Raw genomic sequence first — 8617 nt, 5'->3', positions numbered from 1 at the left:
GAGAGCGTGGGGCTGGGGCTGAGCGGATGTGCCCTGGGCTCCTGGGGAGGGTCTGTGCGACGCAGGGTGCAAGCGCTGGGCTGGCGGCCCCTCCACATTCGTCATCCTGGAGCTATTCCTAAATGCGCCCCAGCGCAGACCGGGAAGCGGTGCCAGCCAGCTGGCTCTGTCCTGCCCACAGATCTTGCCTGCTCGTCCTATTTTCCTCTGCTGTCTTTGGCACCAGTTAAAGAACCTGCTCGGGTTTTGTTTGCCTTAACCCTCCCTGTGCTGCGCTGTTCCTGCTCTGCGGGGTCCCCTGCTTTGGGGCAAGCAATGCTCGGGCAATGCCTGCATCCCTTTCCCATCGGCTGGCTCTGGGTGATGTGTTCCAGGTCTGATTTGAGGCTCGAATCCCCCCAGCCCCTTCCCATCAGGTTTATATCTTTCCCTTCCTGACATCAGAAATGCCCACCTCATTGCCACCTCCCCGCTGCTGTTGGGTGCCTCTTCCTTCCCCTCCTCGGGACTGTGGGAGATTCCCAGCGCAGGTCCCCTGAGGATGCAGGTCCCTGCACGGGGCTCCCTGGCTGCTGCCACGCTGCTGGCCAGGCAGGGACCGGCCACGCTGCCAGCCAGTGCGGCATTGGGACTGCAGCCCTGTCATGCTCAGCTCCCCGGGTCCCACTCCACGGAAGGAGTGAGCAGGTCCCCTTCCGTCATCAGCTGTGGCTCAGGGCAGGATCCAGGCTGGGCAGTGGCGGGACAACCCCTCTACCTCCATTTGATCTTTCGCCTCTTATTCTGGACACCTCGTTTTGAGTCTGTACCAAATGAGGCTAAAATTAACTGCCTCAGAAGATGCCATAAATATTCTACCTACTGGGAAGGGAGTGAATGTGCAGCCTTTTACAGCTGTCTTTGAAAGCTGTGCGGTGTTTTATATTTAGCTTTCTATTTCCCGTGCGCTGCTGTGGCTCCGTCCTTAGATAAGGCGGCTTTGCTTGTCCTGCTCGCTGCAAGGCAGATCCCTGCTCGCCAGATCCCAAGGATCTGAGAGCTGGCAAGATGAGGAGCTGAGCTGTCTAAAGGCTTTTGCTGCCTTATGCAAACCCAGAGCTATCTTGGCCGCGATCTTTGAGGGCTGGAAAAAATGCCCGGCCTGCAGCCGTCCCTGGCTGAGAGCTGCATGCTCAGCCCGGAGCTGGTTGCGCTGTAGAGCGGTCCCTGCAAAAAATATGTTAAGCTTTTCCCTGAGACGGGCAGCGCTCCTGGAGCTTGCTGTGCTTGTTCCCTAGTGCTGACAGATCCCCCTGAAAAAGTGCTTTGACTCGAGGGGATTCCCGAAGAGCAGCTCTCGGTTTGGAGGTGGGTTTCAGACTGCTGTTTTTGGAGAACGGGCGGCGAGCACGGTTTCGGAAGGAGAGAGGTGTTTCAATGTGTTGAGTCGTCTCTGAGTCATGGTTTGTGAGGTGGAAGACCGGCTCCGCCGGGGGAAGTCGGTGCTATTCATTCCTGCCTCTACCATGCCCCTGCTTCCTTGGGCGGCCGTATCGGGGCCGTTTTCCCAATCCCCAAAATCCTTGCAAAGGGGCTTGCAGCTCATCTTGTGTCACTGGGGACCTTCCTGGTGTGGCAGAGCTGCTCAGAGAGGGGCACAAATCAGCTGCCAAGCTGTGATGTTGCTCCTAGGGCTCGGTTTGGCTGGGGTGGCCCAAATCTTTCAGGAATGGGGGAAAGGGGCAAGCCGCGAGCCTGACCCTGTGGATGGGTCAGAGCCCTTCACGGGGTCAGGAGGGATCTGTGTGCCGCTCTCGCGGCGGGGCCTGGTGTGGGCGTTGCTCCACTCCCTGCCATCTGGCTGGGCAGGGAAGTACCGGTCCTGCCGGCTCTGCCTGCCCACCCTGAGCCCCTGGGTCAGCGCCTTGTCCTCAACAGTTTTGCTGACCTCGGTTCGGTGATACTTTGCTTGGCTAATAAATAACTCGGCAGCCCTCTGCTCCCCTCGCTCTCCCCATCAGCCCTGGGGGAAGCGCTAGGTATCTCCCCCGGGGCAGGCGGCTCTGGGGCCACGTTATCAAGCACCCGCAGCATCGCCGCTGCCCGCGGCCGGGGTTGTCTCGCCTGCACAGAAGGGAGGGTGGGGGGCTGGGGGTGTCGGGGCACGGCATGTCTGGTTGCGGGCATGGTGCCCAGCAGTGGTGGAGTCAGTGGGTGCTGGGCCCATCCCAGGAGGAAGAGAAGCTGGGTGCTCCATCTGGGGTGGGGGAAGAGGTGCTGGCTGGAAGGGGACAGGTTGTGCAAACAGGAGAGCAATCTCACCAGCTGCTGATGCACTGGTGCAAGAGCTGTGTGGGTGGAGGAGGGTCTGGCCAGCCTGGGGCAGAGCTGGGTCGAGAGGTGCAGGCAGCTGCCTGCTCTGTGCCTCCCGCCACCCCTCTCTTCCCAGCCGGCTGCTCTTCCCTTCGGGCTGGACCCTTCCCACTGCCTGTTCGGCCGCTCTCAATGCCAGTCCAGGAGGGGTTTCCCAAAGCACCCACACCGGCTCCTTGCACCAGGTGACCCTCATCCCTGTGCAGCCTGGCACTGGCTGTGCCCCTGGACAGGGGGACCCTCTTTGGGCACCGCTGCCTGCCCTATGCCATGCGTGTCCCCAGCCCCTGGGCTTCCCTGTCTGCTCCTCAGCCCTGTGTGGCCGCTGGCTGTGCCGGAGCCACGTTTGAGGCGAAGCAGAGGATGCGGCGAGGGTGGCTGGTGACTCAGGGGTGCTGGCAGCGCCTGGCGTTGTTCTCTCCCAGAGCGTGGGGAGAGCCAGGACCAGCCTGAAATGCCCCTGTCCCAGGTGTCCCTGACCTGCGGTTCCCAAGGAGGGGCAGGCAGGTGGTTTTGGAGGGCACAGGCTCCAGCATGGCACGGGGCTGCTGTGGAGAGATGCTCTGCACCCCGGTCCTGCCCATCGCCCCCTCTCCCTGAGCTGGCTCCTGAGTCACGGGGTGAAAACAGGAGCCACAGCCCTTGCCTTGCTCCACGGATGATTCACCTCATCCCAGATCCTTGAGGCAGAGGTGTTTGTCAGTGCAAGCCCCAGTTTGGGGGCGCAGGGGTGTATGGATACAGCCCTTGGGCACCTCCATCCCCAAGAGAGGAGCCCCGGCGGGGGGGCTGTCTCAGTGCCCCGCTCCTGCGGGCCAAGGGGTGGCTGTGCTGTGGCCGGCTGCGTCCTCTGAAACAGGAACCAGGCCCTCGTTAGCAGTGCAGCTTGATGAGCGATGGCTTCCTGAATTGCAGCCCCTAACCCGATTAAGCCAGTGCTTTGGCAGCGCCTCTTCCCCCCCCAGGCCCAGATCTCATCCCTGGTCCTAATGAGGAAAAATCTCCTGTTTTCCAAAAGTCGTTGCAGGGGGGAGCTTGTCCAAGGGCAAGAGCAAAGGAGGCAGCGGCGAGGATGCCAGGAGGGTGGGGGTGAACCCCACAGCCCTTCCCTATCCCAGGTGGATTTTGTCCTGTGCTGGGTTCAGTGATAACCTTCCAGGAAGGAGCAGGTGAAAAGGACCTGTTTACTGGGAAAAAAAAAAAACCCCCCCTGCCGCTGGGCTGGGCGCTGCCTCCGTGCCGCCTTTAGCAGCAATGTGCTTGTGCTGGAACATTTTGCGTGGGGGAGAAACCTCAGGCTCCTGAGCTGTTTCCCCCCCCCCCCCCCTGCTCAAAAAACCCCCCCGGGGAGGGTTCTCAGAACCCCTGCCAGGGAAGGAACGGTTTGGCTGGGAGGAGGCTTTGCCCTTTCCGAGCAAACAAAGAACAGCTTGTGCAGCCGGGTGATGGTTTGGGGGAGCAGGCGCCGTGGAGCCAGGGCTGGTCCGGGACCCTCTTAAACACGCCGCCCCTGGGTCTCCAGCGCTCTGGACAGACTTATTTTCCCCTGACATCCACACCTGGCAGCTGGGGGTGGCTGGGCGCGCCTGCGTGCTGCGGGGCTGGAAGGCTCCCTGGCAAAAGCCCTGTTGCTTCAAGGCTGAGGTTTTTGTTAGCCCCTGGCTGTTTCTGCGCGGCGGCATTTCTGGTCTGTGTGAACATCCAGCCCCCCTTTTTCCCAGCTCCCTGAGCGGGATGATCTCAGGTGGAGGAAGAGGCTGCAGCACTTTAGTTTTGCGGCTCCGCTCTCATCGCTGGCTGCGTTTGCCGGTGTCTTCCAGACACTACTGTTACCCCGTCCTGCTACGGGGCTGGGCTGTCCCTTCGCTGTGTGGTGTGTTCCTGGGGATGAGGGTAATAAAAGGAAATCCCGTTGCCTTAAACATTTTTATTACGATAGGATCCACCCTGGCAAATTAGCGACCTTAACCTCAGAGCTGGGGGATTAAAGAGAAGCAATTGCAAAGGGAAACAGGGCTGGTTTTGGTGTGGGAACGCATCCATCCCCCGTACAGTGCCTAGCACAGCACGTCCCAGCCTGCCCTGGCTGCGCTTGCTGCCACAAGTGTTTTTCAGCCTCGTGCACGTCACTTCAGTTGTCTGAATCCCATTAACACTTAAACTTGGGAGCTCAGCAGAAGTGAGAGCCTTTCCCGGCTCAGCAGAGGCATGTGAAGAGCGTGTCGGGGTGGGGCACGCCGAGCTGCTGCCAGCTCCTTATTTTGCTAAATTCGTGCCCTTTGGGAGCAGCAGTTTCCTTCCCTGCTGCTGGCAGACAGGACAGGAGGAAGCCACTGGAGCTCTCCCCCTGGTCCTGGCCAAAATTAGGGCTGGCATGGAGGAGTCCCTGGGAAGCCTCAGCCCAGTGGGTTTGGGATCAGCTGCCCCAGGGTAGAGCTGGGAATTTCTTCCCTCTGTCCTGCCACCAACTACGTTACCCATTTTCCCCATCCTGCTCTCTTTGCGAGGCCGTTTGCTGAGCCTGTTCCTCTGTGACCTATATCTGCCCACAGCCGCCCTCAGTCACCCGCAGCCCCTCACCGGCATGTCAGGGCAGGGGGGCCCACCTGCCTCCGCTCCCTTCCCCTCCCTGTCGAGGGTTGAATAGCCCCAGTGTGAAGCTGAACAACTGCAGGGGGCTGGCACGGTCCCCCGGCCCCGCTCGGGGTGGTGGCAGCTGCAGCCCCATGCACCAGCCCCTAGTGCCCAGGCCGCTGTGCTAACGGTCTGGCTCCCGGCCGTCCTGGAGAAGCCCTGTTTCGGTATGCGAAGGCCGTCGCAGCACGTCTGTGAGCCCCATGGTGCGATCTGGGGCTGGGTATTAAGGAAAGCCAAAGTGGGTGGAACTTGGTTAATGAAGTGCATTGAACCAAGCCCGCAGGGATGCCACAAAACCAAACTGGGGTTAGGACACCTCTGTTCCTGAGCAACACTGAGTCAGCATCGCTCGTTGTTGATCGTAAACCAATTTCCTTTCCACAATGAAGGTGAAGGTGCCTGTGGCTGGCGTTATCCTCCAAGCCATAGCCAGCTGTGATACGCTATTGCTGCCTTCCTTCCCGTGTTCACAGCCGGGAGGTGCGATAGCAACAGGGACGGAGCTCCCCAACGGCCCGGGGAGCGTGCGTGGTGAATGCCCCGCTGCCTGTACTTTACCCCGCTTAATTACGGGATTGCACCATTGCAGGTGTTGGCGCTGCGTCCCTGCAAAGAGGTGATTGAGCCAGGGCTAGGAGCAAACAATGGCTCTTCTGAAGCTTTTGAATTTTTGCATCAGGGCTGTGAGTTGAGTGGCCCAGAAGCACCTCTGTAGGAAAGGGTTTCTGATAGCAGAAGTCTCTCAACCCTCTTGAACAAGAGCCACCTCCAGCCACTTGCTCTGGCTCCTGCTTTCAACATCTGCGTCCTCCTGCCACCCAGCTCGGTGCCCCCAGCCCTGACTGAGCAAAGCTTGGTGTCTCCCTGCCATGGTGCTCAGCTGGAGGCTGAGCTCAGTCGTGCCGATCTGTTGGGGTTTTATTTAATACCAGTTTAGGGACATGCTTTCTCCATTAAAGCCCCAGCTCTGAGTCATGTGAGCCCGAAAAAAGTCCAAGCTCTTGACATGGACGTGTTAACGTGTGGGCTTCAAAGGGATAGGAGCCCCAAGGAGACTTGGCCCTAGTGCTTATGGGCACCCGTCTGTTTTCCAGCACTGGGGGTGGCCAATTGCCCTATTGCAGCTCCCAGTCCCCACTGGGAAGAGCCACTTGTCCCCCTCTCCTTGCAATATGGTGGCTGAACAGAGCTCTGGGCTCGCCGGTGGCTCTGGGGAGGGCTCTGCATCCAGCCCTGGCTGCGCTGGCAGAGCCTTTGCAGCCCAGTTGTGAAGGAGGACGTGAATGGTGGCAATAAAATAAAACCTCCCTGCCACTTTCCGTGTTTTTTTAACGCCTGTCCCCCTCTGTGGGGACAGGGAGGGAGGCTGCACCGTGGCAGGAGAAGGAGGATGAAGAGCAGCACTGGGACATGAGCAGGGAGATGAGTCACGCTCAGCTGCATGTCTTTGGGCTGGAGCAGGGTGCGGCCGGCAGGGCCATATGCTTTGCCGTGTCTTCGGGAGGCCCCCGCCCCAACAGTCACGCTCGCCTGCCCGTTCCTTCCTGGCATGACGGGTGCTTGCAGATAACCCGTGCCCCAGCAGCATCTGTGGGGTGCAAGGATGCTCCCCCCAGGGCACCGTGCTGCACTCACTCCCCCAGTCATCTCCCCACAACCCTGCAGGCACTAGGAGAAATTAGGGAGAGTTGCAAAGCTGAGCCTTCATAACGTGGGCTTTAGGGGGGAAGCAGAGTGCTGGGGAGAGCAGATTTGCTCCTGGGCATCATGCTTTTGCGGGCTGCATTGCAGCCGGAGCCCCCATTTGCAGGGCAGAGACGCAAACTTGCAGCACGCATGTCCCAACTATCAAGCGGCGCTGCTTTTTGCAACCCAGCCTTGCCTCTGTCGCTCCAGTGTAAAAAAGCTGCCGGACTAGGGCTTGCCGTGTGGCGAGTGCTGCGCGGGCACGTGGGGCTGAGCAGGAGGGAGGTAATGGGGAGGCTGAAGCCTCTTGCAGTGGCCCTGTTTGCAGGGCGATTCTGTGCATGCAGCAACTGGGGCTAAATTGCACTTTCTAGGGATGCCACGTCTGCAGTCCTCGCCGGTGGGGAGGTGGTTATTTCCTGCACACGCGCCGAGCAGGTCTGGGCTTCATCCTGGCACAGCGGGTGCTGGCAGGGAAAGTGGGCAGAGGTGTGCTGGGAGCATCTGCCACACCCGCTGTGTATGGCAGAGCGCAACAAAACACCAGCATTCATCTTTGCTGCCGCTCGTCCCTGCACCGAGCTGCGTTCTCCCGATGGCATCGCATTCAGACCCATCCCGGCAGCCACCCTGCCAGAGGCGGGGCAGGCTCCCGCCGCGGGCGTTGCCTCACCCCGGCAGCCGAAGTGGGCAAACAAGGCAGCTCCAGTGCAATCCGCGCTGGCCTCGCCGCCGCTGCATGCAAACAAACCTTGTGGCAATGTAAACACCTCGCCTGCCTTTATCTGCGCTCTCGGAGCTGGGATAGCAAACCCTTTTGTTCCCAGAAAGATGGATGCCAGCTGGATCCAACAATCCCCCACTTTGTTTCTTAAGCAAATTTTGCTGGCCGGAAGCTTCGCTTACCCAGATTTATGGAAAATGGGGTGAGCTGCTGCTGGAGAGGAGAAAGGAGACCTTGAGCTTGCTCCCTGTTTTGCCTCTCTTAGGTCCTCTCCGCCTTGTCCCATCTTGCCCAGGGACTCTGTTCCCAGCTGTGGGTCGGTGCGGCACAGCAGGCACTGGCCGGGGCGCAGCTTTCTCCCCACAGCGTAGTCGGGACAGCGATGCCCCCATAAGCAGAGCCAACCTCCTCGTTGCTTTCCATCACCCCGCTTAGGGGCTGCAACGATTTGCATTCGGAGATGCCGTTGGACCCGCGTGTGTGTGTGTGCAGAGGGAAAGGAGGCGACGCCACATTTGCATGGTGGCAATGCATTTCCTTGCTCCTGGGGCTGGGATTTGCATCCCTGCTCCTACCGTGCTGCCCCAAGCCCTGGCCGCGTCACCAGTTGCCAGGTCACAGCGAAACACGAGCTTACGGCTGTTTTCTGCCCCTGCCCCAAGGCTCCCAGTCCCGAAGACGTGATAAATATGAGTGACTCAGCTCACTGTTTTTAACTACATTTGTAAGGCCTCGCCCCCGCCGTGTCAAATCCCCCAGGGAAACACTGGGGAACTGCAGTTTGTCTTCAGCCTTTAAGGCGGTGTTTTATAGGCTTCGCATTTCTCATTCATCAAGAGAAGGATGTATTAAAGTAAACCTGATGTCCTGGGATTTCTGTGGAGGTGCAACACTAGGAGTCCTTTTAGGTGCAAAAAAAAAAAATTACATACAAAACTTTCCCGTTAAGTTTGAACCCGGTTGTTGCAAAAACTGGAATTTGCTGTGTCGGGGTAAAATAGTCAAGATTGAGCAAAATCCCTTAGATTTCATTCAGTCCAAAATGAAATTGTTGTGTGAATGTTTGTGCATTATATTAAAGATACGAAACTGCACTTGTCACCGTTGTGAATGTCCACAGTATTGCAACGAATCCTTTGTATTTCCTTGTTCTCTCCTCTTCCCAAAGGCAGAAGTATGCACAGGGCCAGGTTAAGCTTTAAACAGGCTTGTATATTA

Source organism: Pygoscelis adeliae, unplaced genomic scaffold, assembly GCF_000699105.1.
Source record: "Pygoscelis adeliae isolate BGI_AS28 unplaced genomic scaffold, ASM69910v1 Scaffold153, whole genome shotgun sequence".
In the NCBI taxonomy this organism is placed as follows: domain Eukaryota; kingdom Metazoa; phylum Chordata; class Aves; order Sphenisciformes; family Spheniscidae; genus Pygoscelis; species Pygoscelis adeliae.
Note: the sequence above shows the minus strand (reverse complement) of the source record.